This window comes from Rhinatrema bivittatum, chromosome 8 (genome assembly GCF_901001135.1).
Source record: "Rhinatrema bivittatum chromosome 8, aRhiBiv1.1, whole genome shotgun sequence".
Classification (NCBI taxonomy): Eukaryota; Metazoa; Chordata; class Amphibia; order Gymnophiona; family Rhinatrematidae; genus Rhinatrema; species Rhinatrema bivittatum.
Window position 1 is genome coordinate 54,211,180 of NC_042622.1, and position 27,299 is coordinate 54,238,478.

General features: G+C 47.6%; 1 long non-coding RNA gene across 2 annotated transcripts in view; it reads left to right on the top strand.

Annotated features, from left to right (window-relative positions):
- Nucleotides 1-27,299, top strand: part of LOC115097934 — a 120,341-nt gene that overhangs the window by 75,238 nt on the left and 17,804 nt on the right. For both annotated transcript variants that reach the window (XR_003858369.1, XR_003858368.1), the window contains exon 5: nt 24,996-25,093. This is a non-coding gene — a long non-coding RNA (uncharacterized LOC115097934). The remainder of the gene's footprint in view (nt 1-24,995; nt 25,094-27,299) is intronic.

Genomic DNA, 27,299 nt, shown 5'->3' on the forward strand with positions numbered 1-27,299 from the left:
TAAAGAAATTAAGAGGATAATTTTAAAACAACCTGTTTAATTTATGTGTGGCTAAAGCGCATGGGTTGTACCAGTTTTCAAAGTAAACTTATTCTCATAAGTTCACTTTGAAAATTATCCTTAAGAGCTCTCACAAACTTGCCTGCACACAACCATCTCAGATGTAACCTCTTCCTCCCGCCTATCTTATTGTGCCTCGCGGCTGTGGCCACCCGCGACCGTGACCCCCTACCTGACTCGCGGCATCAGAGCCGCCGAGGCAGCATCGGGGAGGTCGCTGGAGTCCAGCTCCGTTCAACCCCGCACCTTGGCGCAGGTCCCCGCGGTGGTCGCCGGTGGGGGAGACACCCAGGCCTTCCCTCGTGGCGTCGGGCCGCTCTGCTCCGCTCCCGGGGCCAAGATGGCTGCCCTGCCCTTAGGCGCGAGGCCGCGCCTCCTCAGAGAATTTAAAGGGGCCTTGTCCTCCAAATTGACTTCACCTGTTCCTGATGGGCTAGGCACAGGAAAGTATATAAGCAGGCTCCTTTCACTCACTCCTCGACTTGGCAACGAGTCTGCTCGCTCCGGTGAGTCTCCTGGTGCCTCGGGTTCCTGGTTCCTGTTTCTTCTCGGTGATTCCTCAGTGTGTGACTTCGGATTGGCAAGTGGTGATTCCTCGGTGTGTGACTTCGGACTGGCAAGCGGTGATCCTCTGGTACTCGACTTTGGACTTCCTCGACAGATTCTCCATCCTCAAGGGCCCACCTAAGTTCCAGCGGCTTGTGTCCCTACGGGCTTCTCACGGGAGGAACGCGGGCTTCCAGTGGCGAAGATCCAGTTGGCCCTGACACAGACTTCTCACTTCTTTGTCCTCCCAAAGGCCTTTTGGCCCCAGCAGCAAAGATCCAGGCAGTCCCATCTTCTGTTCCGCCTTGCCGCCCAGCGGGGGAACCTGAGGAGCCATCTCCTAAGGTCTAACCAACCTCCCGTCGGTCCAAGGGTTCACATCCCTCCTGGTCATAACATACCTATAATTAACCCCCCACCCCACCCCACCCCTGTCCCAAATTTCTTGTCATATTTGCAAGCAACATCTCTGTCACAACCATTATTCAAAAGAAGATCTTTATTGGATGGATATAGCAGCAGCATAGGTCAATTGTATACATCAATTCAATTACTAAACACTTATAATTAATTAATTAATTAATAATTAATTATAAAACATCAATTACTAATATTCTCAATCCCCAGGAGTGACCATGACATTGCGATGCTGAATTTCCATTCACCAAATACTCCATAGGATTCTGCTACAACAATGTAATGCTGTTGTGGACACAGGGCTGGCAAAGCCTTGCTCCAATTCACAAGTGCTCTATAGTATCATGCTACAGCAGCATAGCACCGTTGGGGGACACAGGGATGTCGGAGACTCGCCCCTCAGCCTATAACTCTATCCTGATTACCAACTAAATTCTCTGTGGTGCAACAAAGTCCTGCTCCATAAAAGCGCAGGCATCACTCATTAAATATGCCAATGCAATTTGGGTGGTGTGCAGGCTAATTTTGGCTGTCAAAGCCTAAGATTTGAAAGACAAATCTCGCTGTCACCCACTAATGCAACCTAGGAGTAGGAATACCACGCTACTTGGTATTCTCTACCCAGCCAGCTTTCAAGAATAGTACATGTTGTGCACTCCAGGTCGTGGTCAACCCCACCACCAGTCCATGGTAGTGACACCTCACTTGCCGTGGACACCTCATCAACCTAGCTGTGGACATATCTTAACCACTAAAGCTGCCTAGGGCCTTAACAACCCTCGATGCTCTTGTTCAACTACTCGGTCAGCCATGATAATGCTGAAAATATTCTGCATGATGCTCTGGAGATAGCATGACCCCTCCAGATGCCCAGGAGGATACTGAAGATTGGCTCCAACATATGTGAATGCCTCCATTCTGTAATGTGCTGAATACTGCCATGCGCCTGTCAAGGCCCCATCCCAAAACCTGCAGGATTTGTCACATGGGATGTGCTATATACATCAAAGAGGGAATTTGGTATCCCTGAATCATCCAAACTACCAGGTATCCACCAAGCTTATTTCTCAAGCATATATGAATAGCACAGAGTACCAATGGGCTGAAATGGGCATGTAGAGTATCTACCCTATGGAGACCATAAAGAAAATGGATGAAAGCTGGCACCCCCATCTGTGCAAGCTCCGAGAAGAGAATGTGTGGCACCTGTATGATGCTAAATAGCATGCCAGTAAAGAAAAGCGATGAGTACATAATCTATGTTGTAAAAACCGCCACATGCCTGAGTACAACGTTGTGAGAGCTACATGATATAAGCTTTCATATCCCAGCCAGAGGGTAAGGAGTGCATGGTGGAAGGCCTGGGATATGGGGGACATGGCTGCCATGTTTCTTGTATTATTGTCCCTGGATCTCCCCTGCTTGCCCATCTGGCCCAAGGTACTAGAGCAGAAGCGCAGATTAATTATAACTGGTATTGCCCGAGGAATGAATATGGGTGAGATTCATACTCAAGACTGGTCTCCCAAGACACCTGGTCACATCAAGGCATGAGCAATATGGGGTTGGGTGAACAATAGAGTCAACAGCAGCTGCAAAATATCACCTCTGCCACCAGGGGCGGATTGTGGGAAAATAGTGGCCCGGGGGATTTTTCTCCATACTGGCCCATGGGTACCTAATTACACATACAATTTGGTGAGTCACCAAATACAGAATAAAGGGACCATAAAATACACACAGTAATGCACAGACAAACTGAACTGGAAATTACAAGAAGTTAGACCGTATGTAATGCAGCAATGGAAAAACAGAAAATACCATCATTCCTCATAAAACATCAAACAATAAAATCAAGAACTATAAAACATCAATCACAATAGGAAAATCATACTAAAAATATATATTTCAAAACTGCTGATGAATAGGACCTCCAGTAATTTAACTCATTACAAATTTTTGAAAACTTCCCAAACACCAATAAAATATTTCAAAAACAGCAGACATCAAATATTATTCAATAATTAAAACTAATAAGGATAGAAAACAATCCCCGGTTCTCCATACCTGAGAACTTCTAATTCCAGTCACCTTGAGATGGTCATGAATTAGTTTTCTCTAGCACACATCACCTTCATATGCTCACTCATGCATACACACAGTCTCCCTCTCACTGATGTGCTTGCTTGCTCTGACACAGATGCTTACTGACACACATGCTCTCACTCACGGCCTTATGCATGCTTTCACACACATGCTGACTCATTCACTCTCCCTCACACACATGCTCACTGACACATTCGCTCTGTCTCACTCACACATGTTCAGTGGCACACAAACTCTGACTCATCCGTCTAGTCACGCTCATACACATGCTCAGACTTATGCACACTCACACATGCTGTCATTCTCTCCCTCACACCCATGCTCACTGACACACTCACCCTGTCTCACTCACACATGTTCAGTGGCACACAAACTCAAACTCATCCGTCCAGTCACGCTCATACACATGCTCAGACTTATGCACACTCACACATGCTGTCATTCTCTCCCTTGCACACATGCTCACTGACACACTTGCACTCTAACGCTCACACATGCTGACGTGCACACCCTCACTGCCTCATACATTCAGACATGCTCACTTATGTTTGCTTTTCTCCCCCTCTGTCTGTGAATAAGTAAAAAAACATTGGTGGTCAGGGAAAATCCAGGCAGGGCCCAAGAGAGGAGAGTCTGAGTGGGCTTTAGAGCAGTGCTTCTCAACCTTTTTTCTGTTGGGACACACCTGACAGATGGTTCTCACATGCTTGACATACTGAACACATGAACATCATAGGGCTAAATGTAAAAGTAGTTTGCATCCACAGGAACCCCTCTGACCCACAATTATGGATGTAAAGCAGAATTACGACATTCCCCATACAACTCACCTTACAAAAAATATATTCTGGTTCTAGTGTTATTTCAGTAACAGCAACACAAACTCCAACTACCAGGCTCAATAGCCCTACTTATGAAAAGACAGCAGTTTATCACTAATGCATGTCCTCTTGAGAAAATACAACAAATAAGACTGATACAATAAAATACCTCACCTTGGTCACATACACAGAACCGACCTAACATACGCCCAGGATTTGCAGTAATTCACATAAACTAATCCGCAGACAGTTACACCTGTATTATGGAATGCACTCAAACAATTACAACCCTATCTATAAAAGGCAACACTACAAATATTAAATCAGGCCCTAAACACCAATACACCTCCTATTAGGAAAACAGAACTAGCCAAGCAGCTATAGATCCCAAAGCAGAAATAATTGTATAACTACACTAATAAGCAGAATAAATATTTCACAACAACTATGAACAGAATAATATCCAACAATTAAAAACTCATAAAAATTATTTAAAATTTCTCTAAACACCAATAAAATATTTCAAAACAGCAGACACATCACATAATATTCAGTAATTAAAATGGCAATCAAGAAAAATAAACTTAAAAAGCCACCTTCACTAACCCCCTCCAGCAGCTCTCCTGCTCCTCTTTCCATGCAGGCCGTAGCACATACCAGAAGCAGCAGTAGTAGATGCAGCTCTGTACTCATGGTTCTTGGTTCTCTTCCTTAGGGCCCATGACCAGTCTCTCTGTCTCTCATACACATACATACCAGTCACACCCCCATGACAAGTTTCTGTCTCTCACACACCAATCATCTCCTGACCAGTCTTTCTCTTACGCACACACACCAGTCACCTTCCCGATCAGTCTCTCTCTCTCTCACACACACACACACACACACACACACACACAGGCTTCCCACTTCCATGCTGTGTCTCACACACACACACAGGTTACTTACTCGTATGCTAGCTCTCGCCACATGCACAGGCTTCTCATTCCCATGATCACTTTCTTTCTCTCATACACACATACCAGTTTCTGTGTCTCACACACCAATCATCTCCTGACCAGTTTTTATCTTTTACACACACACACACACACACTCCAGTCATCTCCCTGACCAGTCACTTCCATTGTCTCTCCTATATACACACACACACATCACCTCTCTGACCAGTTTCTCTCAATCACGCGCATGCTCTCTCTCTCACACACTTTACATAGATGATCTCAATCAAATGCTCTCACTTACACACAGGCTCTCACTCACAGTTACACATGCACACTCTCAATGACACATATATTCTCTCACTTACAGACAGGCTGGCTGTCTCTCTCTCATTTCCTGCCCCCCACCCCCCCCAGCACAAACAGTAGCTGCAGCAGCCTCCTCCTCTAGTCCCCTATCAGCCACAGGAGGCTAATTCTACTGTCTCCTGTGCCGATTTCTGGCTGCTTCTGATTTTGCTCGGGGCTGCTGCTGCTGCCGCTATTTTTTATGTGGCATGGCTTTCTTCTTCCCATGCCCCCCACTGCACGTCACTTCCTGTACTGGGCCAGGGGGGCAGGTGTGGGAAGAAGAAAAGGCCCAGCCGCAGTTGCCAGCCTCCACCTACACTGCTGTCATTCCCATGAAACCGGGGCTGGTGCCGTGGCGAAAATACAAAAGCAGCACTTAGGCGGATGGCTGCTACTGGTGGCCGCGAGCAACACCTTTTCACGTGATTGGGGTGACCGGCCCACCGGGGCATGCCTGAAGCCCTGATAGGCCAATCTGCCCCTGTCTGCCACACATCAGTGGCGAGTAGGAAAAAACAGAAGGCTACTGTCAAGGGCTGAACCACTTTGCCAAGTAAAGAATAAGAATAATTCCATATACTAGCATTCATATCAGTAAACAAGGGAAGACTGAAATGCATGCTGGGAACTGAGAAATGGCGACACACCCTTGACATTACAGGACATTTTGTCAGCCTCCTCTAAAGCTTGGGTATCTGCACTAGAGATTAGACCAAGGATAGGTACCAATCACGTTTAAGTTCACACGCCAGAAGGGGTTTAACCACAAGATAGCACCAATGTTGTGCCAGCTATGAATGTCACCTTGTAGAACCATCGAAGAGTTGTCCTGCCTTGAAATTATAAGCCATGAGCTGAAAGAACAAGTCCTGGGAAAGTAACTGAAGGCAATCCCAGAAAGCGCCTATGACGGAATACTATATGTATCGATCTAGAACAAGTAGAATGCTATAGGCAGAGACACCTGACAGGTTAGCACTTCACCGTCATCATCCATAGAAATATCTGCACAACATTAAGGCTTGAGAAAATGCGCCAATTTTATTCGAAGATGTGATCCACAATGTATCCTGTCAACACCCTGCACTGCAAACAAGAATCCTATGGGCACCTGAAGAAAATACGCCCAGATACAATAATTGACTTTCAGTCCAAACGCTGCCCATAATTTCAGAACATTGTCGGTGCATTGGGTCCTGACACATGAGTTCTGTCTAAGGCCAAGGAACACATGTGCCACCCATCAACGGGAGAATCGCTGAAGATGATACGTGCCTGGGCACCATAAATGTCCCCGCTAAAGGACGAGAGGAGGATGACACTCAGGATATATACTGTAGCTGGTCAATGAACCAGGAACTGCAAACAGGAATAATATGGGCACCTGAAAACCAAAAGCCTCAAGTACAATAAATAATTTACAAACCAAAACACTGCCCACAAATTTCATAACATCGTAAACGTATGACTGGACGTGTGCATGCTCTCTAAAGGCCAAGACACTTGCGCTGCTACCAGAAGTGAATTACATTAAGTGACTTGGTCCTGGATGCCATAAATCTGCTGTAGAGGAAAGTACCATTTCCAAGCAACAAGGAAGGCTGTCTAACCAAGCCGTGGAGGCAACAAGTTGAGAATTAGAAGCCAAAATGTCCAAATGCTTTTTTTCGAGTGTATTGGAGATTGAGCTGACTGCGGCAATAATTGTCTTGAAATGCACCAAATGTTTGCTGTTTGAACTGACTGTTACTGTTTGGTAACTAATTGCGGCAATATTGTTAACTGACTACAGCACAACATTGACTGGCACTACAATCCAGAGACCATCCGATGCCTCTCATTTACACTCCATCTGAACATTCAAGAATTTTTATTTGATGAAGTTGAGCCCCTGATGCAGCCCCATTGTAAGAGGGCGAAACCCGGCCTGAGTCTGGCTTTTTTTTAAAGATATTTGCTTCCACAATAAAGAATCCAAAGTTTGGACATTTTGGCTTCTAATTCTCAACTTGTTGCCTCCATTTCCAAGCAAGCCATAGCTTCTCTGCTACAATCTGGCACAGCTCAAATAAGTAAGGCATGGAAGTAGTTGCCCAACTCCTGTAGTACCAGAGGCAAGTCCCCTCATGTAACCTTTGCTGGGATGTCAAAAGGATGTGGAGGATGACACGCAGGAAACATGCAAATCCCTGGGTGCCATAAAACATCCTGCTAAGGAAAGAGAAAAGATGACACACAGAAAATGCTGTCATTCAAGTGATGGCCGTGGGGGATGCAATATAAAATAGAAACTTAGCAAAAGCTGTATTTTTTAATAACTGCATGCAAATGCTGGAAGTCTGCAAATCAGACTGGATTCATACACATTATATTAAAAGGTCTGAAGAGAGTATTAATAAGGACATTAGATAGCAGGACAGTCTGTCAACAAATGGATGCTCCCGTGGCCCCCAGAATTGTCACTTGCAAGACTGTAGCAAAAACCAAGTCCAAAGCAAAGCATGTTCAAGCAGCTTTGCCTAAACCTTTTTTCGGCCGGGACACACCTGACAATTGGTTCTCACATGCGTGACACACTGAACATGTGACCATCACAGGGCAAAATGTAAATATACATTCTGCATCCTCAGGAACCCCCTCGGCCCCCAACAATGGGTGCAGAACAGAACTAGGGCATTACCCGTACAACTCACCATACAAAAAACGATATTCTGGATCTGATGACATCTCAGTAAAAGCAAAACAAACTCTCTTTACTGGCAGGCACAATACCCCTCCTTATGAAAAGACAGCAATTTACCACTACAAATATTTAACCAGGCCCTAAACAATAATACACCGACTATTAGGAAAACAGAGCAAGCCAAGATGCTATAGATGATACCCATTTAGAAATAATTGTAAAACTATACTAATAAATGTTACAAAACAGCTGATGAACAGAATAACAACCAACAATTAAAAACTCATAAAAATTATTAAAAATTGTCCAAATATCAATAAAATATTTCAAAACAGCAGACACATCACATAATACCCAATAATTAAAATGGCAGTCAATCAAGAAAAATAAACTTAAAAAGCCCCCTTTACTTATGCTCTCCAGCAACTCTCCTACTCCTTTCCCTTGCAGGCCAAAAGCACACACCAGAAGCAGCAGTGGCTGCTGAAGCTCTGTCCTCAGTCCTCTTCCTTAGGGCCCACAACCAGTCACAACCAGTCTCTGTCTCACACAGAGCAGTAACCGCCCTAACTAGTATCTCTTCCTCACACACACATCAGTCACCTCCCTGACCAGTATCTGTCTCTCTCACACAGACACAAGTCACCTCGCTGACCAGTCTCTGTCTCTCACACACACACACACCAGTCATCTTCCTGACCAGTCTCTGTCACAGAAACACATCACCTCTGACCAGTCTCTCTCTCTCTCAATCACACACATGCTCTGTCACTTACATACAAGCTCACACATACTGTCACTTACAACCACACACATACACTGCCACTCTTGAACCCATTGTACCACACACATACAAGTTCTCACTCATGCACCCAGGCACCCATTCTACCACACACACACACACACACACACACAAGCTCATATGGAGCCTCTTCTCATTGTTTGGCCCAATAAGCCTGGCCTCCGCTTATCAGTCACCGCTGGCCTGACCTCCGGCGGCATGCAACGTCTCTCCAGCCGCTGCCGGCCTGGCTTCCAGCAGCACGCAGAGTCTCTCCATTCTTCGGCCCCACCTCCAGCAGCGGTGCGCAGCATCTCTCCATTCTTCGGCCCCGCCAGCCCGGCCTCCGGTGGCGGCACACAGATCTCTCCATTCTTCAGCCCCGCCCCTGGGGAGAAGGGAAGCACAAGTGGAGCAGTGGGACACCAGGAGCCGTGACACACCTGCTGGTGCTTGGCAATACACTGGTGCGTCACGACACACCGGTTGAGAACTGCTGGCCTAAGTTATCAGGAAGACTGCTCACTCCCATAATGTGCTAGTGGTAATTATGTTATAGTTTTGAATGCAGATATTATTACTCTTAACATAGGGCTTGGAGTAACCTACACGAAGCGGCAGTTATTACTCTTAGCAGAAACATGGGGGTAAGAAATTTGCTGGGCGGACCATTCAGTCTTTTTCCTACCACTGCCACCTTAAAATGTAAGCTATGTGGGGGCTATAATATAAGAGACCTCTATCTACTTACCGCAAGATGGTGGTCAAGAGCTACAAGATGGCTGCCAGCCTAAATGAGTGAAAGCACCCCTCCCCCCGCCATCTTGGCGCCAGCCATCCAGTGTTCCTACCATGTGACAGGGGCCGGCCAATGGCACGGATACCCTGTCACATGGTAAGGGCAAAGGGGCATCGGCGCCATTTTTTTTTAGAACAGCTGATGCCTGGGAACGGGAAATCTCTTCCCGAGGCCCCCCTGGATCTCTCCTCTCCCCGAGGCCCCCCTGGATCTCTCCCCGAGGCCCCCTGGACCACCAGGTAATTTTAAAAGGTTTTGGGGGGTCGGGGGGGGGGGTCGATTTAAAGGGTCGGGTGGGTTATTTTTTTTTAGCGGCGCGGGCCTCCCTAAAAAAAAGGGTTGGGAGGGTGGGGGGGGGGGGTCGATTTAAAGGGTCGGGTGTTTTGTTTTTTTTATCGGGCCATCGGCGCCATTTTAATTAGTGGCAGCCAAAATGGCGCCGATGGCCCGAGAGCGGGAGATTGCGCCGGGACCCCCCCACTGGACCACCAGGTAACTTAACATTTTGGGGGGGTTCAGGAGGGTGGGGGAGGGTAAGGAATTGGTTTTAAAGGGTCGGGGTGGGTTTAGGGGTTGTTTTGGTGTGCTGGTTTTCCCGCCCTCCCCCAAATAATTCCCGTGCCCTATTTAACGATACAATACAAATGCCCCTGACGATAAATCGGGGGCATTTGTATTGTATCGTGCACTCTAACGATTTAGAACGATTTTAAAATTATCTGACGATAATTTTAATCGTTCAAAAACGATTCACATCCCTAGTAATCAGCGTGAGATGTTGTAATGAACCATTTTGGTTTCTTTTGACCCAAATAACCCAGATGCCCTGACATTTAAGGGAGTGTAGGTTTGTTTTCAGGCTCCAACCAATGAAACAAGAGACATGTACTCTTTGCTATTCATTGCAGGAAAAACATACAATCAGATCCAACCAATAAGATGAAAGACATGCAATCTTGCTCCTTAAGTGCATAAGTCAGTATCATAAAAGAGTGAGACTGGAGGCCTGATTTTTTGGCAAATGCTCAGCCCCAATATATATGGGCAAACACTCAACCCCAACTTCTCCGGGCCAAAACTCCCAGCCCAACGCAGACTACTTGGGCAGATGACCAAGCCTTGGGTGTACTACCGGATAGCCCAAAGCAGATGTAAGCAGCCCAGCCAAAGATATGACCAGAAGGAGACAGACCAAACCATGCTAAGGTGGGCCTAAGAACCGAAGGAGACATGCAGAAGTGATATGGACACTTCACTTCAGGGAGCGGTAAGAAAAGGGAGGACACTTGGTAGTTAGACCTATTTGCATATCATATAGTATGGGGAATTGAAAATTGAACATTGAAATATAAATTTACCTATACATATTTACCATCAATAAATTACATTATATACATTATCTCAGAGACTTAGAATCTGTGCCAGAGTGAGTGTCAGAAAGGTTGTATGTGACACGGTTGATGTCATTCCATTCCCAAACTGGGCTCTAATCACACGGGTACATAATCTATACATTAAATACCCAAATGTTCAATCACTTAAATCTTATTACTCCAATCTCATTAATAATTGCTCTAATTGACCAAAAGAACTTTTTTATGTTGTTAAAAACTTTACAGATACAGTTGCTGCTAATGAACCTACATGTCTCAATCCTGAGATGAGTGACATCTTAGCAACTCATTTTTCAGATAAGATGAAACTTCTTGGAAGTTCATTTAATAGCTGTACTGATTCTTTACCAGGCACCTTTGTTTCTGAATTTGAAAGATATGAAACTTGATTTAGTTCCTCAGAGTGAAATTGTTGATATTGTTTCCAGTCTTCACATCATATTTTGCCCACTCAGCAATTGCTCTAATGCTCATTTTAAAATGTTGAGGTCTGAATTAAGAAAACCTCTAACCACCTTTGTTAATCTTTCCTTGACCAAAGGGATGGTTCCGACTACACTAAAAACTGCCTCAGTACGCCCATTGTTAAAAATCAACAACAACAACAACAAAAAACCACAGATTTAGATACTTCTGAATTGTCTAAGTACCGATCTACCTCTTCACTACCATTTTTGGCCAAAGTTCTTGAAAAAGTGGTCCATAATCAATTAAATTCTTACATTGAATAAAGTAATGTTCTTGACAGTTTCCAATTTGGGTTTCAACCATCACATGGGACTGAAACACTTCTTTTGTCTGTGTCAGATGTTATTCGGTGAGGTTTTGATACTGGAACTCATGATGCTTGATATTACTTCTGCATTTGATATTTTGGACCACAAGATATTATTACTTCATCTTGAAGAGACTGGTTTATCCTCAGTTGTTTTAGCTTGAGTTCAATCATTTTTATCTGACCGCTCTCAATATATTAATGTTTCAGGAATCAAGTCTTGTCTGTTTGGACTGGATACTGGTGTACCACAAAGATCTGCATTATCTGCAACCCTTTTTAATTTTTACGTGTTCCCATCATGCCAACTTTTAGCTAACCTGTCAGGTGGCTATCGTCCAAATGTGAATGATATCCAGTTTTATTTACCTGTTTCTTCTACCATTTCAGATACATTAGTAACAATTTCTGGTTGTCTGTCTGCTATTGCTGAAAATAGGCTTTTGCTTAATGTTAAAAAAAAAAAAGAAATGTGATTTTTTTTCTAGATATTCTCCAGTTGATCCCCCTCCATTTTTGCTTTTAGAAAATGTTCCTATAATTATATCCGGGAAACTTCAGAATCTGGGGATCATATTTGATTCTTCTTTATCTTTCAAACCTCAGGTCAGTAATCTAATTGCACTCCAAGAGAGAGGGGGTGCCAGCATGGCCATTTGGATAGGGCCTACAATGTTCAAGGGGCCTATTTTGTTGGGCAAAATTAAAAAAAAAAAAAAAAAAGCTAAATATATCAATTTCTAACATGTATAAATAAAAATTTCAATTGTAGGGGAGGAGAAGCAAATTGGCCGTTCATTGAACGACATGCTTCAAACGCTCCTCTTGCCTCGGACGATTTCCTTGTATTACTGCTGCGATGCCGCACACAAAATGAAAGGCAAAACTCAAGGGAGTCGAGCCTTTAGAAACCAAATTACCTGAGCTCGTCCAGATGAAAATCGAGGAATGTTTTTCGGCAAACCTCGTCCAAATACCTGGTGTGAAAGCCACATTGGAGGGGGACTTAGAGCGGAGTCTCCCTCCTATGGCTGATAAAATCTTGTTGACCCCGGGGGCACCGGCAACACCTACACCTCCGGGAGCGGTCTCAAACACAGACACTCCAGAAACAGAGGAGCTTCAGGAGAGCAGGAGAATTTGGCAGACTGAGGAAGTGAGAGCCAGGGGTAGTAGATCAATACCTGGAATTGAGGAGGAGCTGCAGGCTGCAGCAAGGACACCATTACCTAAGCAATCAGTGAAAATGGTTACATTGACGCCAGAAGATCTAGGCGGAATGACGCTCAGCTCCCCTGAAACAGTGAGTCCATGTCCTGAAGGAGGGAATCTAAACATTCTTAGCGGTAAGAGTAAGACTCTTAAACCTGCTAATATTACCTTGGACACTTTATGGACAGCGATAGTGAGATTAGAAAATGCTGTAACAACGTTAATAAGGGGGTTGTAATGGAGACTAACAATGCCCTAAAGAAAAATTCTGATATTTTGGAACATCACTAACAAAAAATTATAGAGGTGGAATCAAGATTGAATAAGATTGAGCATGTACAAACTAACTTAATTCAGTCTTATCTAATAAATAGTAAAAGGTTGGAATATCTAGAGAATAACATGCATATATTGAATCTTCGGATCTTGAATTTCCCTATAATACCACAGGTGGCACCGATTGAGTTGTATAAGGACTATGGGCCTCATTTTCCATTATCGCAGTGGTAACGCATTGTTACCGCGTGCGATAGAAATCGGGGGCGTGGCCCATGCAAATAGGTGTTTTTTCGTGGTTCGCGAATGTTTCGCCGCATGCGCTACTATCGCGTGCGGCGAAACGGGTTCGCGTGCGGCGAAGCTGTTTTGCGTGCGGCGAAACAAATATCGCAGTACGCGATGAAAAGTTCAAAATAATATCGCGTACCGCGTCACGCGATAATGTGTCTGGTATAAAACCTGACTTCCTGCCCCTCCTCCTTTGAGGGTTTGGAAGGAGTGTTGGATAGAGAAGGTAGGTGTTGGTGGTATAGAGAAGTGGTTTAGAGAATTGAATACTGAGTGCGCTGTCCTGTGTTTCTGTTATAATTTGTTACCCTTTACCTTGTGTCTTTTGTAATCTGTGTTTGAGTGCAAGTTTGTTAGTCAATTGTTTGTCCATCTGTGTGGAGGAGGGGGAGGAGGAGGAGGAGGAGGAGGAGGAGTGTGTTGGTGGTGGTGGTGGTGAGGAGGAGGAGAGAGGAGTGTGTTGGTGGTGGTGAGGAGGAGGAGAGAGGAGTGTGTTGGTGGTGGTGGTGGTGAGGAGGAGGAGAGAGGAGTGTGGTGGTGGTGGTGGTGGTGGTGAGGAGGAGAGGAGTGTGGTGGTGGTGGTGGTGTTGGTGGTGGTGAGGAGGAGAGAGGAGGATGGAGCGTGAGAGGAGTGGCAGGAGAGGAGAGAAGAGGGGTGTTGAGAGTAGGGGAGGGGGAGGGGGAGGGGGAGGGGGGGGGAGGAGGAGGAGGAGGAGGGACGTAGGGGACTGAGGAGTAGGAGCAGGGACAGGGACAGGGGTAGTGGGAGAGATAGGCAGGAGGGAAGAGATAGGAGGGAGGGGGAGGGGGATGGGGTGAGGCAGGATAGGATGGCGGGAAGAGGTAGGGCTAGACAGGAAGGGCAGAGGGAAAGGGAGTGGGAAGTGCAGGGTCAGGTGGGGGGGGAGGAAGGGAGTGGGGAACCTGGGGGGGTGGAGAGAGAGGACAGGGAGGAAAACCCTCCGGAAGTGGCACCCCAACCAGGCAGCCAGGCCAGGGTCAGGCAGCGTGCCCTCAGGTTCAGCCAGGAGGACAATGACATGCTCATCGAGGGTGTCCTGCGCCACTATGCGCGGCTGTTTGGGAACCTGTCGGTGAGGACCAGCAAGGCAGCAAAGGCCGAGATCTGGTCCAGCATAGCTGGGCACATACAGCGGCAGAGCGACATCCCTCGCACCGGGGAGCAGGTGGCCCACCGCTACCGCGACATTAAGGCCCAGCTGAAGACCCGCATCGCTGACAGGAACCAGTACCTGAAGAACACAGGCGGACGGTCCCCATGCCCCATCCGGTTCACCCCAATGGAGCAGCAACTGATGGAGCGGCTGGGACCAGATGTCTTCGAGGGATTGCATCCCCACCTGGATACATCCCACCTCGAAGATGGTAAGCTGCCCTCTGGGCCCCCCCCGTGAACGGTCGTGACACAATGTTTAGGCCAGGTTTCAGTTTCTGTTACCCATGTGCTCTGCAGAACTGTAGTGGCCCCCCCTCCCCCAGTCAGCAAGGGGCAGGCAGCAGGGTGCAAGGCATGCTGGTAACAGCTCACTGTCTCCATGAGGGCCAGGCCCTAACTGACACAGTGAGCTGGGCCCCCCTCCCCCAGTCAGCAAGGGGCAGGCAGCAGGGTGCAAGGCATGCTGGCAACAGCTCACTGTCTCCATGAGGGCCAGGCCTCAGGCCTCAGCCCCACCACCCATGCCATGAGGAATGTCCCAAAGGACTCAACTGTACTGTATATGCAGAATGACATGTTGGTTTTACATTAGCTGCCCCTGTGTGACATCACAGTAATATGACAGAACAGCTGTGTTACTGATGCAGTATATCCCCTTTCTCCCCAATCTTCCTACAGAGCCATCTGGTCCCAGGCAGCAGCCCTCTGATGACAGCTGGGAGGGCCCAGGTACAAGCAGGGATCCACCAGGGCTCAGGCGGCCGCCCATGCTGACGAGGCCATTCTACATGGACGCGGAGACACAGTGGTCAGAGGAGGAGGAGCAGGAGGAGGAGGTGGTGCAGGCTACAATGCCACCCCCAGGCAGCCCCTATACCCTGACTGAGGCCTTTGAGGAGTTCGAGTGGGGCCACCCCCACACTCCTCTGCGGGCAGCCATCCCGGGGAGCTCAGTGGGTACCCCACCCATCCCGGACACACCAGTGATGTCCCCAGTCAGCCCTGCACTGGAAGCTGGGCCAGCAATGGTCATGGGACATCCCCCTGGCCCGGGGGAACCGCCAGCAGCGCCACCTCTGCAACCCCAGGTGCAACCAGTGGCTGACGCAACGGTGCAACAGGTGGCGCTGGAGTTACGTGCCCTGAGGCGAGCATGGAGGCAGCAGAGGCAAGACCTCCACCTGATGACAGCAGCGCTGACAAATGTAGGGAGCAGCCTCTCTGCAGCAATAGGCACGCTCAGCACCATCATGATGCAGATTGTGCAGCGGCTGCCGGACGTGCAGGCATCCTCATCGGCAACCTCAACGCCCCAGCCAAGTCCCTCAGTGTCCCGAGGCCGCAGGGGCCGTCCACCGAAGAAGCTGCCACCACCCAGTGGACCATCTGGACGTGGCAAGGGGCCCTGAGGGGACCAACATGCCCATAAATGGGGTATGGGCAGGTACACCCAATCAACACTGTGATGCACACCCCCACAGAGGGGCAGTGCCGTCGAGATGGAAGAACATGTCCTGCTGGCTGCTCCCCACAGAGGGGCAGTGCCGTCGAGATGGAAGAGGATGTCCTGCTGGCTGCTCCCCACAGAGGGGCAGTGCCGTCGAGATGGAAGAGGATGTCCTGCTGGCTGCTCCCCACAGAGGGGCAGTGCCGTCGAGATGGAAGAGGATGTCCTGCTGGCTGCTCCCCACAGAGGGGCAGTGCCGTCGAGATGGAAGAGGATGTCCTGCTGGCTGCTCCCCACAGAGGGGCAGTGCCGTCGAGATGGAAGAGGATGTCCTGCTGGCTGCTCCCCACAGAGGGGCAGTGCCGTCGAGATGGAAGAGGATGTCCTGCTGGCTGCTCCCCACAGAGGGGCAGTGCCGTCGAGATGGAAGAGGATGTCCTGCTGGCTGCTCCCCACAGAGGGGCAGTGCCGTCGAGATGGAGGGGGACGCACCATGCAAAGCTCCCACCCACCTGCTCACCTGTTCCACCGCCATCCGCTGTGCCACTCTGCTGTCTCCCACCGCCATTCGCTGTGCCACTCTGCTGTCTCCCACCGCCATTCGCTGTGCCACTCTGCTGTCTGCCACCTTCTGTTTCAAGAGCTGCACAATCTGGCAGTGTGCTGTAGGATGACCGGTCTGCTGACGGCATGTTGATGCTGGTTGTGTGGTGCAATCTGTGCCTCATGTCTCCAAACGCCATGTGCTGCTGTGTCCTCCTGGGCCTCCGCCTGCTGCTGCTGCTGCTGCTGTGTCCTCCTGGGTCTCCTGCTGCTGCTGCTGCTGTGTCCTCCTGGGTCTCCTGCTGCTGCTGCTGCTGTGTCCTCCTGGGTCTCCTGCTGTTGCTGTGTCCTCCTGGGTCTCCTGCTGCTGCTGCTGCTGCTGTGTCCTCCTGGGTCTCCTGCTGCTGCTGCTGCTGCTGCTGTGTCCTCCGCCTGCTGCTGCTGTCTGGTCCTGACCCTTCACTGCTGTAGCCTGAACCGTCATGTATTTGCCTGCTGCCTACATGCTGAACCGCTGGGTACCTTGTCTGCTGGCTGGCCTGTCAGGCTGTCCTCTTTCAGTGCACTCTTTCAACATGGACTGCCTGGGGCCTGGACTTTCACTCTGCTGGCTGGCCTGTCAGGCTGTCCTCTTTCAGTGCACTCTTTCAACATGGACTGCCTGGGGCCTGGACTTTCACTCTGCTGGCTGGCCTGTCAGGCTGTCCTCTTTCAGTGCACTCTTTCAACATGGACTGCCTGGGGCCTATGCCTGTCTACTCATTGTATACTGACCAGCGGTAAACTATGTATTACAGTATCCAAGCTATTGGGGTGCCACTTCCTGTTCCTAGGTAATCATGCTTTGCCAGTACTGATAACACCCACTACCTGCATATGTGTGAATACTGCTGATGGTGGAGTGATGTAGTCCGGATTTGGATCCCTTTGGATCCATTAGCTATCTAGTACTTGCAGATAATGAATACCTAGGAACATCAATTGTATGCTGTTACTGCTCACATAATACTTGACTATACCCTGCTGAATGTTGTCAGGAATAAATATCCTGTTTAACCTGCCACCTATTGTGTCGTTGTTATGTTCCTAATGTGCTGTTGGTGTCCCCCCGCCACACCTTGCATGCTATATCCCACATTGCAGCAATACAGAGTGTCCAAACTGTCCCCTGCCTGAGGGTCACTATTGCTACATGTACACCTGTCTGCCACATACCTTACAGAGTCAAACATAGGGCAGTACCAGACATGTCCCTGACAGTGGAAGAGGTATTGTTCCTCAGTACAGGGAATGCACAGTAATGGAGTCTGCTGATGTATGCCAGCACTCCTGATCTGTGAGGAAAGGGGAAGAGGTGGGCAGCTATGTCTTGCAATAGCACTGCTCATGTCATGCACTGATGTTGGTGAGGAGGCCAGACATGGATATCTGACCAGGGTTCAGTATGGTACCTATCTGTGCATGACCCACACCATGTAAGTAAGGCGAACTGATGCTAAGGTACTAGCCAACTTTGCTTCCTAGATGGTCTCTCACCTATGCAGGTAACTGGATGATAGCATCCAGCACTGCTGGGTGACTGACCGAGAGGTTGGCATGCACGACATCCATGATAGTGGTAGGGCATGCACACTCTTAATTTCCAGGCACCATTGGCATACAATACTGTGTAGGCCTTTCCAGCTGTACATGCGAAGCATGTACCGTGTGCAATCCCATATATCGTTGTGCATCCCCACCATGGCAGCATGGTTGTGTGCCAGGAACGCCATCCTATGGGCACGCTTATAGCATTAAGGTTGTGGGCCCCTGACAAGTGTGGGAGGGGAAAGGTAATGTGGCTATCTGCATGCTGTGTATTACAGCAGTTGCACAGACTGTCAGCAGCCAGCTAAGTGGGCTGTTAGTTGTACAGAGAGGGGACAATATTAATGGCAACATGTCATACCTGTGTACAGGGTGCACACAGTGTAACACATGGTTAACAGCCCTTAAGTGTGTTTAGCGGGTGTCCATGTGCACACTGATGTGGTGACTGCTGTTGTGCAGTCACTGTTACTCACCCATGTAGGAGTTTGTGGGTCTGAAAGGTGCAGATATCACAACAAGGGGTCCCCATCCATAGTGGCACACATCCCTCTGGTGCCATCTCCTAGCTGTGGGGTGTGCATGGCTCCTCCATTACCTGTTCCAATGGTGGACATGGCCCACCATCTGATGGCCCACACTGTGTGGTCCACAGTCCTACAGTGTCTTCACATATGTAAGGTCACTACACACACATATGCCAGCCACTCACCAAGGTGGACTGTCCTTGGTGATAGGGCATGTTGATTGGCTAACCAGTACAGGGCAGTCACAGGTATCGGTCAGTTGTGACAGATATTTGTTAGACATAACTGTCCCTCAAAAGTGCAACAATCATTCACATGCTGCAGAACCCCAGTGGACCTTCCTTCCCACAGGTGTGCAGTTGCGACAGTTACAGGTGAACAATGTTGCTCACACATCATTTTCAGCAGACATTTAACACAGACTGTATGACCTGTGTCACCATCATGTTATGTAGCCACCTCACACCCATTGTGCCACAAACCCTGTCGTGTAGCTCCTGTACCTGCAAGCCTTTTTTGAGGGACATAATGTGGATGGGACGCCTACCCTCCCAACGTACCAATATGGGTGCAGCTATGTCACGCGGAGGGACATGTAGGTCCATGTGTGGCCCTTATTCCCTATATGCCTGCACACAGCGCAGTTAGCAGTACTGGTACCACCACTGTGCACCAGCTCCTGTGCACTACATACTTGGGAAGCAAGGTAAAGGGGTCTCCTACACATATGGCCTGTCAGGCAGTGCCACAGGTCATTCAGCATGTGGAAACAGTAATGTTCTGCTGATAATGATGTGTGTGCCACACTGGTCAGCTGTCACCGTCTGACTGACCAGCACACCTGTAGGGAGGGAGGTACACTGGGGTTCTGCAGCATGTGAATGATTGTTGGCCTGTTCTAATTCAGTAGATTATAATGAAGATCTGTATCATTGGGTGTCACACACTTCTGTACTCATGGCATTACTAAGGACTCTGTTGGTGCAGCCATGGAGGACACAAACCATGACTGATGGTTGTCCACTGTACGTGGACATCAGGAAGCTGTCACCTGTCGAACGCTTGCCATACATGGTGTACAGTGTTGCCTCCATGTCCATGGCACTGTGTGGCCTGTGTATGCACTGAGGCAGAGGCCAAGTGCAACAATGAACACTGTGATGGTATTTGTCAGCGCCCTTAGGCACATCTTGCTTCACTGACACATTCCACCTCATTAAGAACAGGTAGCCATGTCAGAACATACAGCATATACCGTGCAGCCTGTTTAACGTCTGCATACCCAGCTAGTGGAAACCAGGACCATACAACTGTGGTGCAGCAGATAGCACAATTGTTAAGGATGCACATGTGCTTGGCCAAGTGTGAGGTATTTGAACACTGTGAGCAGCCATGGCAGGGGCTGATGGCACCGTTGGCCCTCCTTATATACCCTTGTGGAAGACATCGCTGGATGCAGCCAGGTCACATGCTGCCAGACAGGTGCACCCTCATAAGGTCCAGTACCTGTAGGCTCCAGGTGTACATCTGCATGGGATCATGCTTGAGGGCCAAAGCAAGAGTGGATGGTGGTGAGGGGGGGGGGGGGTGTGTAATGCAGAGCCTAGGTACCACCTGTACCCCGAGATGCCATCCTGGTATGGGGTGCTGCAGTGGGCAACACCATCATTGTCAGATAGTGGCAACACAGCAACCTGTCCCAGTCACACAAGCTGGGTGGGATGGGTTTGCATATCTTGTGGCCAGACTGGGGGGGAGGCATGGTTATGGTCAGAGCGCAGACCAATCCTCAGCCCAATCGGTCACCTTCCTGCCCTGTGTACCATTATACCGTACAGTATGAGGGCGACAGGCCACTGTATCCTACATACTTTAGGAGCCACACATGCTTCCTGTATGAGGAATCCTTTATTTATTGTAATTATTTATTTCAGTTTGTTATATCCCAACATTCCTGACAATAGTCCCATCATGCTGGTTCACATGACACAGGAGTGCAAAATAAGCTTACACTTGAACAATAGTGCAGAAAAACCTGTTACATGTAACAGCGGAATATAGAATATGGAGTAAGAAGGCAACATATGAAAAGGAAAACAAGATACGTATATATAATCACATTGTCAGAGGTAGCTAATAGTCCTATCTATGGTGAGGTGTGTTGACTGTTAGGAGTTAAATAATAGTGGAGTTATGGACAAGCCTGCATGAACAGCCATGTCTGGCGTCTCCATAGATGATAGGGTCAGCCATTGGTTTCTCGCCCTGCCTGACACGCTGTCCTCCCCATCACATGCCAACAGTCAGGCCATCACCTTTGTAGCCAAACATGCATAGGGTGGCTGGGTAGCCCCAGCCCACAGCTCCGTGCAGCCAGCACTGCTGACACTTTCTTCAGGTGAGATGTCATGACAGGAGTATGTCCGGCCTGCATTAAATGGTGGCAGTGTGTCCCAACAGGGGCCATCTATATCATGAGGGGTCTGACGGCATGTGTGTGTGCTGCTTCCAGGAGCATGCATGGCCAGGTAGCTCGTCCTTGCTGCTGAGGTGCACTGTGTTGCTGGGTAACTCCATCAGATAATGTGTGCCATATCTGGAATAACACAGGTGTGTGGTACACCTTGAATGGCAGAAGTGCACTGCACAGCAACCCAGAGTATGTAGCAAGTGCTTAGCCCAATGGCACAGAATAGGTATCACACATACAGCACCTCAGCAGAGGCTTGAGGCAGCGCTTCCCCACCCTATTATGGCCTACATCCTCTGTGGCAGGCCAGCACCCCACACAGTTATTGGGTGGACACACATAGCAGGTGAAGCACGTAGCAGACTGACAGGAGCTCTGCACACTAACCTATGTCCTAACCCATTGGTGGGCAAACAGGCCGTCTGGGGCAGGGGTCTGCCCCAGGCCAACCTTAAAAGTGTGTCTGTATAAGGTGTGGCGAACCTGGCTACCCCTGAGTGTGGTGTCATGCTGTCGTGCACGCGCACATGGGGGATCAGGTCTGAGGTCTGGTGCTATAGCCACAGGTATTCCATGGCGAAGAGCCACATTATGGAACACACAGCAAAGCAGGATTATTTCAGCAACCTTGGGGGGGGCATACAGTAGCGCTCCCCCACTCTTGTCCAAACATCGGAAGCGGCTCTTCAAGAGGCCGATGGTACGTTCGATGACCATGCGGGTAGCAGTTAAGGACCGATTATAGGCCAGCTGTTGTGCTGTGGCAGGCTGGGGGATCGGGGTCATCAGCCAGGGCCTGCATCCATAGGCTGCGTCTCCTGTAGCAATGACATAGGGAACAGATTACACATACTTATGTTTCTGTCCCATGGGTGTATGTGCTCAATACATGCAGTTGAACCGGATGGCACGAGGCAGCCCATTCCTGTTTCCCTACACCTTATGTGTGTGGTGTCAGGATTGCTTTGGCACACAGCTGGTGTGTGGCTATTAGGCGTTATAGCACGTGAAGGGCCCCTAAACAGTGAGATGTATGTCAGCTCTGTGTATGCAGTTGGTGCATTACACCACTGTCCTGACATCCCTGTGTCTAAATCATATGCAGTATGCACACCAGGCATTGTGTACTGACATATGTGCTCAGGTACACCTTCTCTGTCGGTATGCCTACCCAACAACATACATGGTGTCAACTGGCTGCCCCTCAATGTGCACAAATGAGTAGAGATGTTCATGCAAGGTCTCAGGAACGTCAGGGGCTCACTAACACCTGTGGATGTGAGCTGCTCTTACATGAGAGGTCCCAATTCATCTTGCACACTGCCAGTATCCATGCCTACACCCAATATGTGTAGGCTGCCCACCTGTGCAGTGAGGTGAGCAAGCCATGCCACATACAAGGCGTACTGCATAGTTTGTGCTTGGCAGCCAATGGTACATGGTTGGGTGCCTGAGCCATTACACCACTTTCAGTAACACAATGTCCCACTCAGGTCTGTTGTGATGGGGACCTGTGACTCCATCACAACAGGCGTCTACATCACCTTTGTGTGCCATTACAGAGATGACCCTTGCAGAAATGTTATATGCATGTTAATGTGGATCTTACCTACAAGCCAACCATCGCCATACAGGCCATCTTCGAATTTGCGAAACAGAGCTGATTGCCTGAGTACGAAGGCATCGTGCGCTGACCCCGGGAATCTGGACATCACCGAGAGGATACGCATTCCAGCATCACACACCACTTGCACGTTGAGGGAGTGGAACTGCTTCCTGTTGCGGTAGGCTGCCTCCGTCTCACGGGGTGGAACGATGGCCACATGGGTGCAGTCAATAGCTCCAATGACATTCGGAAAGCGGGCAACGGCATAGAAACCACGCTTGAGGTCCATCAGGTCCTGTCTGTTGCGTGGGAATGCTATGTAGCGAGGCATGCGGTCCATAACAGCTGCAATGACCTGGTGCAGACACCGGGAAAAGGTGCTCTGTGACATGCCACCCACAACAGCTACCGTGGATTGGAAGGAGCCACTTGCTGTGAAATGCAGGGCGGCCAAGAGTTTGGTCAGGCCGGGGATGGCACGGCTCCTTCGGGTTCGGGCCTCAAGGGCACCTCGTATGTCTCCATATAGTTCCATGATGGCACGAGTGCTGAGGCGATATCTGCTGATGACTACATCCTCTGGCATTCCCAGCAATGAGGTTCGTGGCAGATAGATCCGATGCCTGTAACGATGGCGACGTCGACCAACATCCTGGCGTCTGCGTCTGCGTTGGGCCTGGTCAGCCATGGCGTGCACCTGCCCCATACACTGTGAATGTGTGGAGCAGATTCACCTACTAAGAACAGGCCTTTTTATAGGCCAGCTCTACATTTGTAGGTCTATGGGGATTGGTTTGGCAAATTTTCGTTCAATGCGCTATTAGCGCGCTGCGCGCTGTGCGCCGCGATAGACTGTATCGCATTTGAAAGGGTTGTAGTTATTGGCCGCGTTAGGAGCCGCGCTAACACCGCCGCAGGTTTCGCGCCACGCGATACGTCGCGCTAACACCGCCGCGGGGTTCGCGCCACGCGATACCTCCTCCCTACTTTACATTTGCCCCGCCCCAACTCCGCCCCCTGAATACATTATTCCGTATTTGCATTCGCGAACCGCGATATATGCTTGTTATCGCGGTTCGCGAATTTAGCGCAGGCGGTACAGCCGTATCGCGCGCGGTAACTCTTTGGAAAATGAGGCCCTATGTTTGTCAAATACTCAAAATGCTAGATACCTGTATGCCAATTATAAGCAAAGCCCATTATTTGCCACTAGGAAATAAAGGGAGTCAGACTCAGCAAGAGAGATCTCTACTGGAGGGAATAAAAGAAGGAATATCTACAAAAGAAAATGATTTGAATCTGACTGAATTTCTACAAACCTCACAAGAGATGGAAATAATGGATAGAGGAACATTATTGGTTTCGTTCACATTTCAATCCGATAGAGATAATATATTAAAACTTTTCTTTAGATCTTGTTCATCGCTTTTCTATTGTCAGAAGATCTGGGTTTTCCCAGACCTCACTAGGGCTACACAGAAGAGGAGGAAGAAATTCCTTGCATTACGACCTGAAGTTTTGGCTAAAGGTGGACAATTTATCCTATGTTACCCATGTAGATGCCTAGTGAGTTATAGGAATGCTAGATATGTATTTCAAGAACCTGACCAGCTAAGAATGATGATAGATTCCACCAAAGAACCAGTCAAGTAAATAGAGATGAGTGTTAAATGTTCAATAATTTATATGTATTATTTCTAAGATATGCGCTCTATTTTCCTTTGCTTCTCCTCCTTTTACCTATGTAAATTATGGGTTTTGTGAAAAAAAAAATGTTTGCTATATAATAGATAATATTATTTCTTACATTTTATGTAAGTTTTGAACTGAAACCCCTATTTCATGCAAGAGGTTTCTTGTAAATTGTTAAACTGTAATATAAATAAAATTAAAAAAAAAATTTTCAATTGTAGTTGAAGAATTTGCTAACAAAAAAGCTCATAAAGCGTTCTTAAATAAATACAAATTATTTGGGAAATTTAGAAAATGATTTCTCTTATTACGTATCACATCAGATCCTTACATAGGGGCCTACTTTTCTTAGCTGGCACGGGCCTAATTCCTGCTCTCTCCAGCCCTCTCTAATTGGAAATTGTTTTTATAAGCTCCATTCAACTGTAACCCAGGCCTTAATAATCTCTCAGGTGAACTATTGTAATGTCTTATTTTTATGCCTTCCCCTGTCTAGCTTTAAGGCCTTACAATCAATACAGAATGCCGCAGCTTGCCTTATCACTGGAACCAAGTTAAGAGATCACATTATGCCTGCTCTTTAAAACTTCATTGGTGAGTGAATTTCAAGATTATCACCTTAGTTTTTAAAGCAATTAATGGTATTGTTCCATTGTGTTTTAATTCATTATTTAAGATATATTGTCCAAAAGTGCTTACTAAGATCATCTTCCAAAAATGTACTTGAAATTCCTATCTTTTGACAAGTCCAGTTAGACAAATCACAAGAGAGAATTTTTTAGGTCACCAGAAGCCACGAGGAGTGCATCTGATCTACTGAAGTTCTGTAAAACTTTAAAAACACATGTAACCCCTTTTTAAGGTACAAGTCGAGGACGGAGAGGGACATAAAATTATTTGTAAGTTCTTCTGGGCAGGGACACTGGCTAACTTTTACTTCACCGCCCATCCCAAGGTGTAAGTCTTTCAGACTAAGAGTGGAAAGGAGTCCTCTCCAGTCCCAGTATGGGGTGGACTAGTGAGCCGTGCGGGAGTTTACTCATTCTGCTGTGAGCTGTGTATTGTGAGCCAAACAAACCACACTTGGACCTTGTAGGCAGTGTCCAAAATAATGTTTTATTGATACAGTTTTGTTGAATGGCATAATTAAATATGGTAAACCACATATCACAGTCTCTGCAATTTCTCTCATAATTACATATCTTTTCTCTTCTATCTGTGCATCACTCTTTATTAGGCCAGTAATCCATCCACACTTCCAAATTAGATTTGTGCAGTGGGCCCTCTGGGCTAGGCCACCTTGGATGGATGGGAGACCCCTCCCAATGGTACAAAAAGCTATCTTGGCTCAGAGTTTTAATGTTTTTATCCCTCAGGGATACTGGATGGGTGTCCTCCCTTGAAGGTGGACCTTTACTCGCAGTTAGCTGATTAATCTTCTGAAGGTACCCCCTGGTAGGAATTCTCGGTGGACTGCAGCATTTGCCAGTCTCCTTGATGGGCAGGAAGAGGGGCAGAAAAGACTTCCTCCCAGATGTTGGAAAACAAATCTTCTTCCCCAACTTAAATAACTGCAAGAATCTGCTGCAGCGGGTCACCACCTTTATTGGTCAGATCTTCCCTAAACACTGGGTGTCTTCAGCCGAGGGTTCCCCATTCCCTGGGCTTCAGAAAGGCTCAGGCTTTCAGCAGGGCTCCTCTAAATGAAAGTTCAAAATCTCAAAATTAGACCCAGAACAGCCACTCTGCACCTCATATGCAGAGTACAGCAGTGGATCCCAGAAGGGTCTCGGAGAATTTCTGAGGCTCCAGATAGGCCCAAAACCCAACTTAGGAAAATGCAACCTTTTATTCTCACCTCAGACTGACTCCAGAGCCAATTGCCGAGCTCTGCTATAAAACCTTAGGACCAAGGGTATCCATTACAGCTCCGCCAGTGGGAGGGCTGTCTGTGAATGGATACTCCCTAATTATTTCCCTAACTGCACTAGACTGTTGCACGACCTACTAGTAACCCAAAAAGTGATCTGATTTACACACATTTATTCCAACAAGCATTTGCCTAGTATGAGTATAATGCAATTGTTTACATTAAGTTCATGGTTTTTACATTATTTGTTATTATTGATAGTCTGTTTGTCTGTTTTATCTTTTGTTTTTTGTTTTATTATTTCTATTAGATTTTATTGCATTATGTATGTTAATCTGTATGCCGCCGAGCATTGTAGATGGGTGGGTTATAAATTTTAAAATAAATGAATAAATAAAGCTTTTTATTTGCCTGTTCAAGATAATGTACAGTCAGCAGCACAAAGGATGTCTCCTGCCACATTTAATCTTACTGATTTTCTTCAGAATTCACAATCTGAGGTTTCTTCTGGAGCTACATCGCTTGATACTTTTGCCTTGGAGTCAGATAAAATTGGACATTGAAATTGTTTTATAGTAATGCAACCTTTTACTCTCACCTTAGACTATTCCCCCTCAGACTATCCCCCCTCAGCTTGGAGAAGAGACGGCTGAGGGGGGATATGATAGAGGTGTTTAAAATCATGAGAGGTCTAGAACGGGTAGATGTGAATCGGTTATTTACTCTTTCAGATAATAGAAAGACTAGGGGGCACTCCATGAAGTTAGCATGTGGCACATTTAAAACTAATCGGAGAAAGTTCTTTTTCACTCAACGCACAATTAAACTCTGGAATTTGTTGCCAGAGGATGTGGTTAGTGCAGTTAGTTTAGCTGTGTTTAAAAAAGGATTGGATAAGTTCTTGGAGGAGAAGTCCATTACCTGCTATTA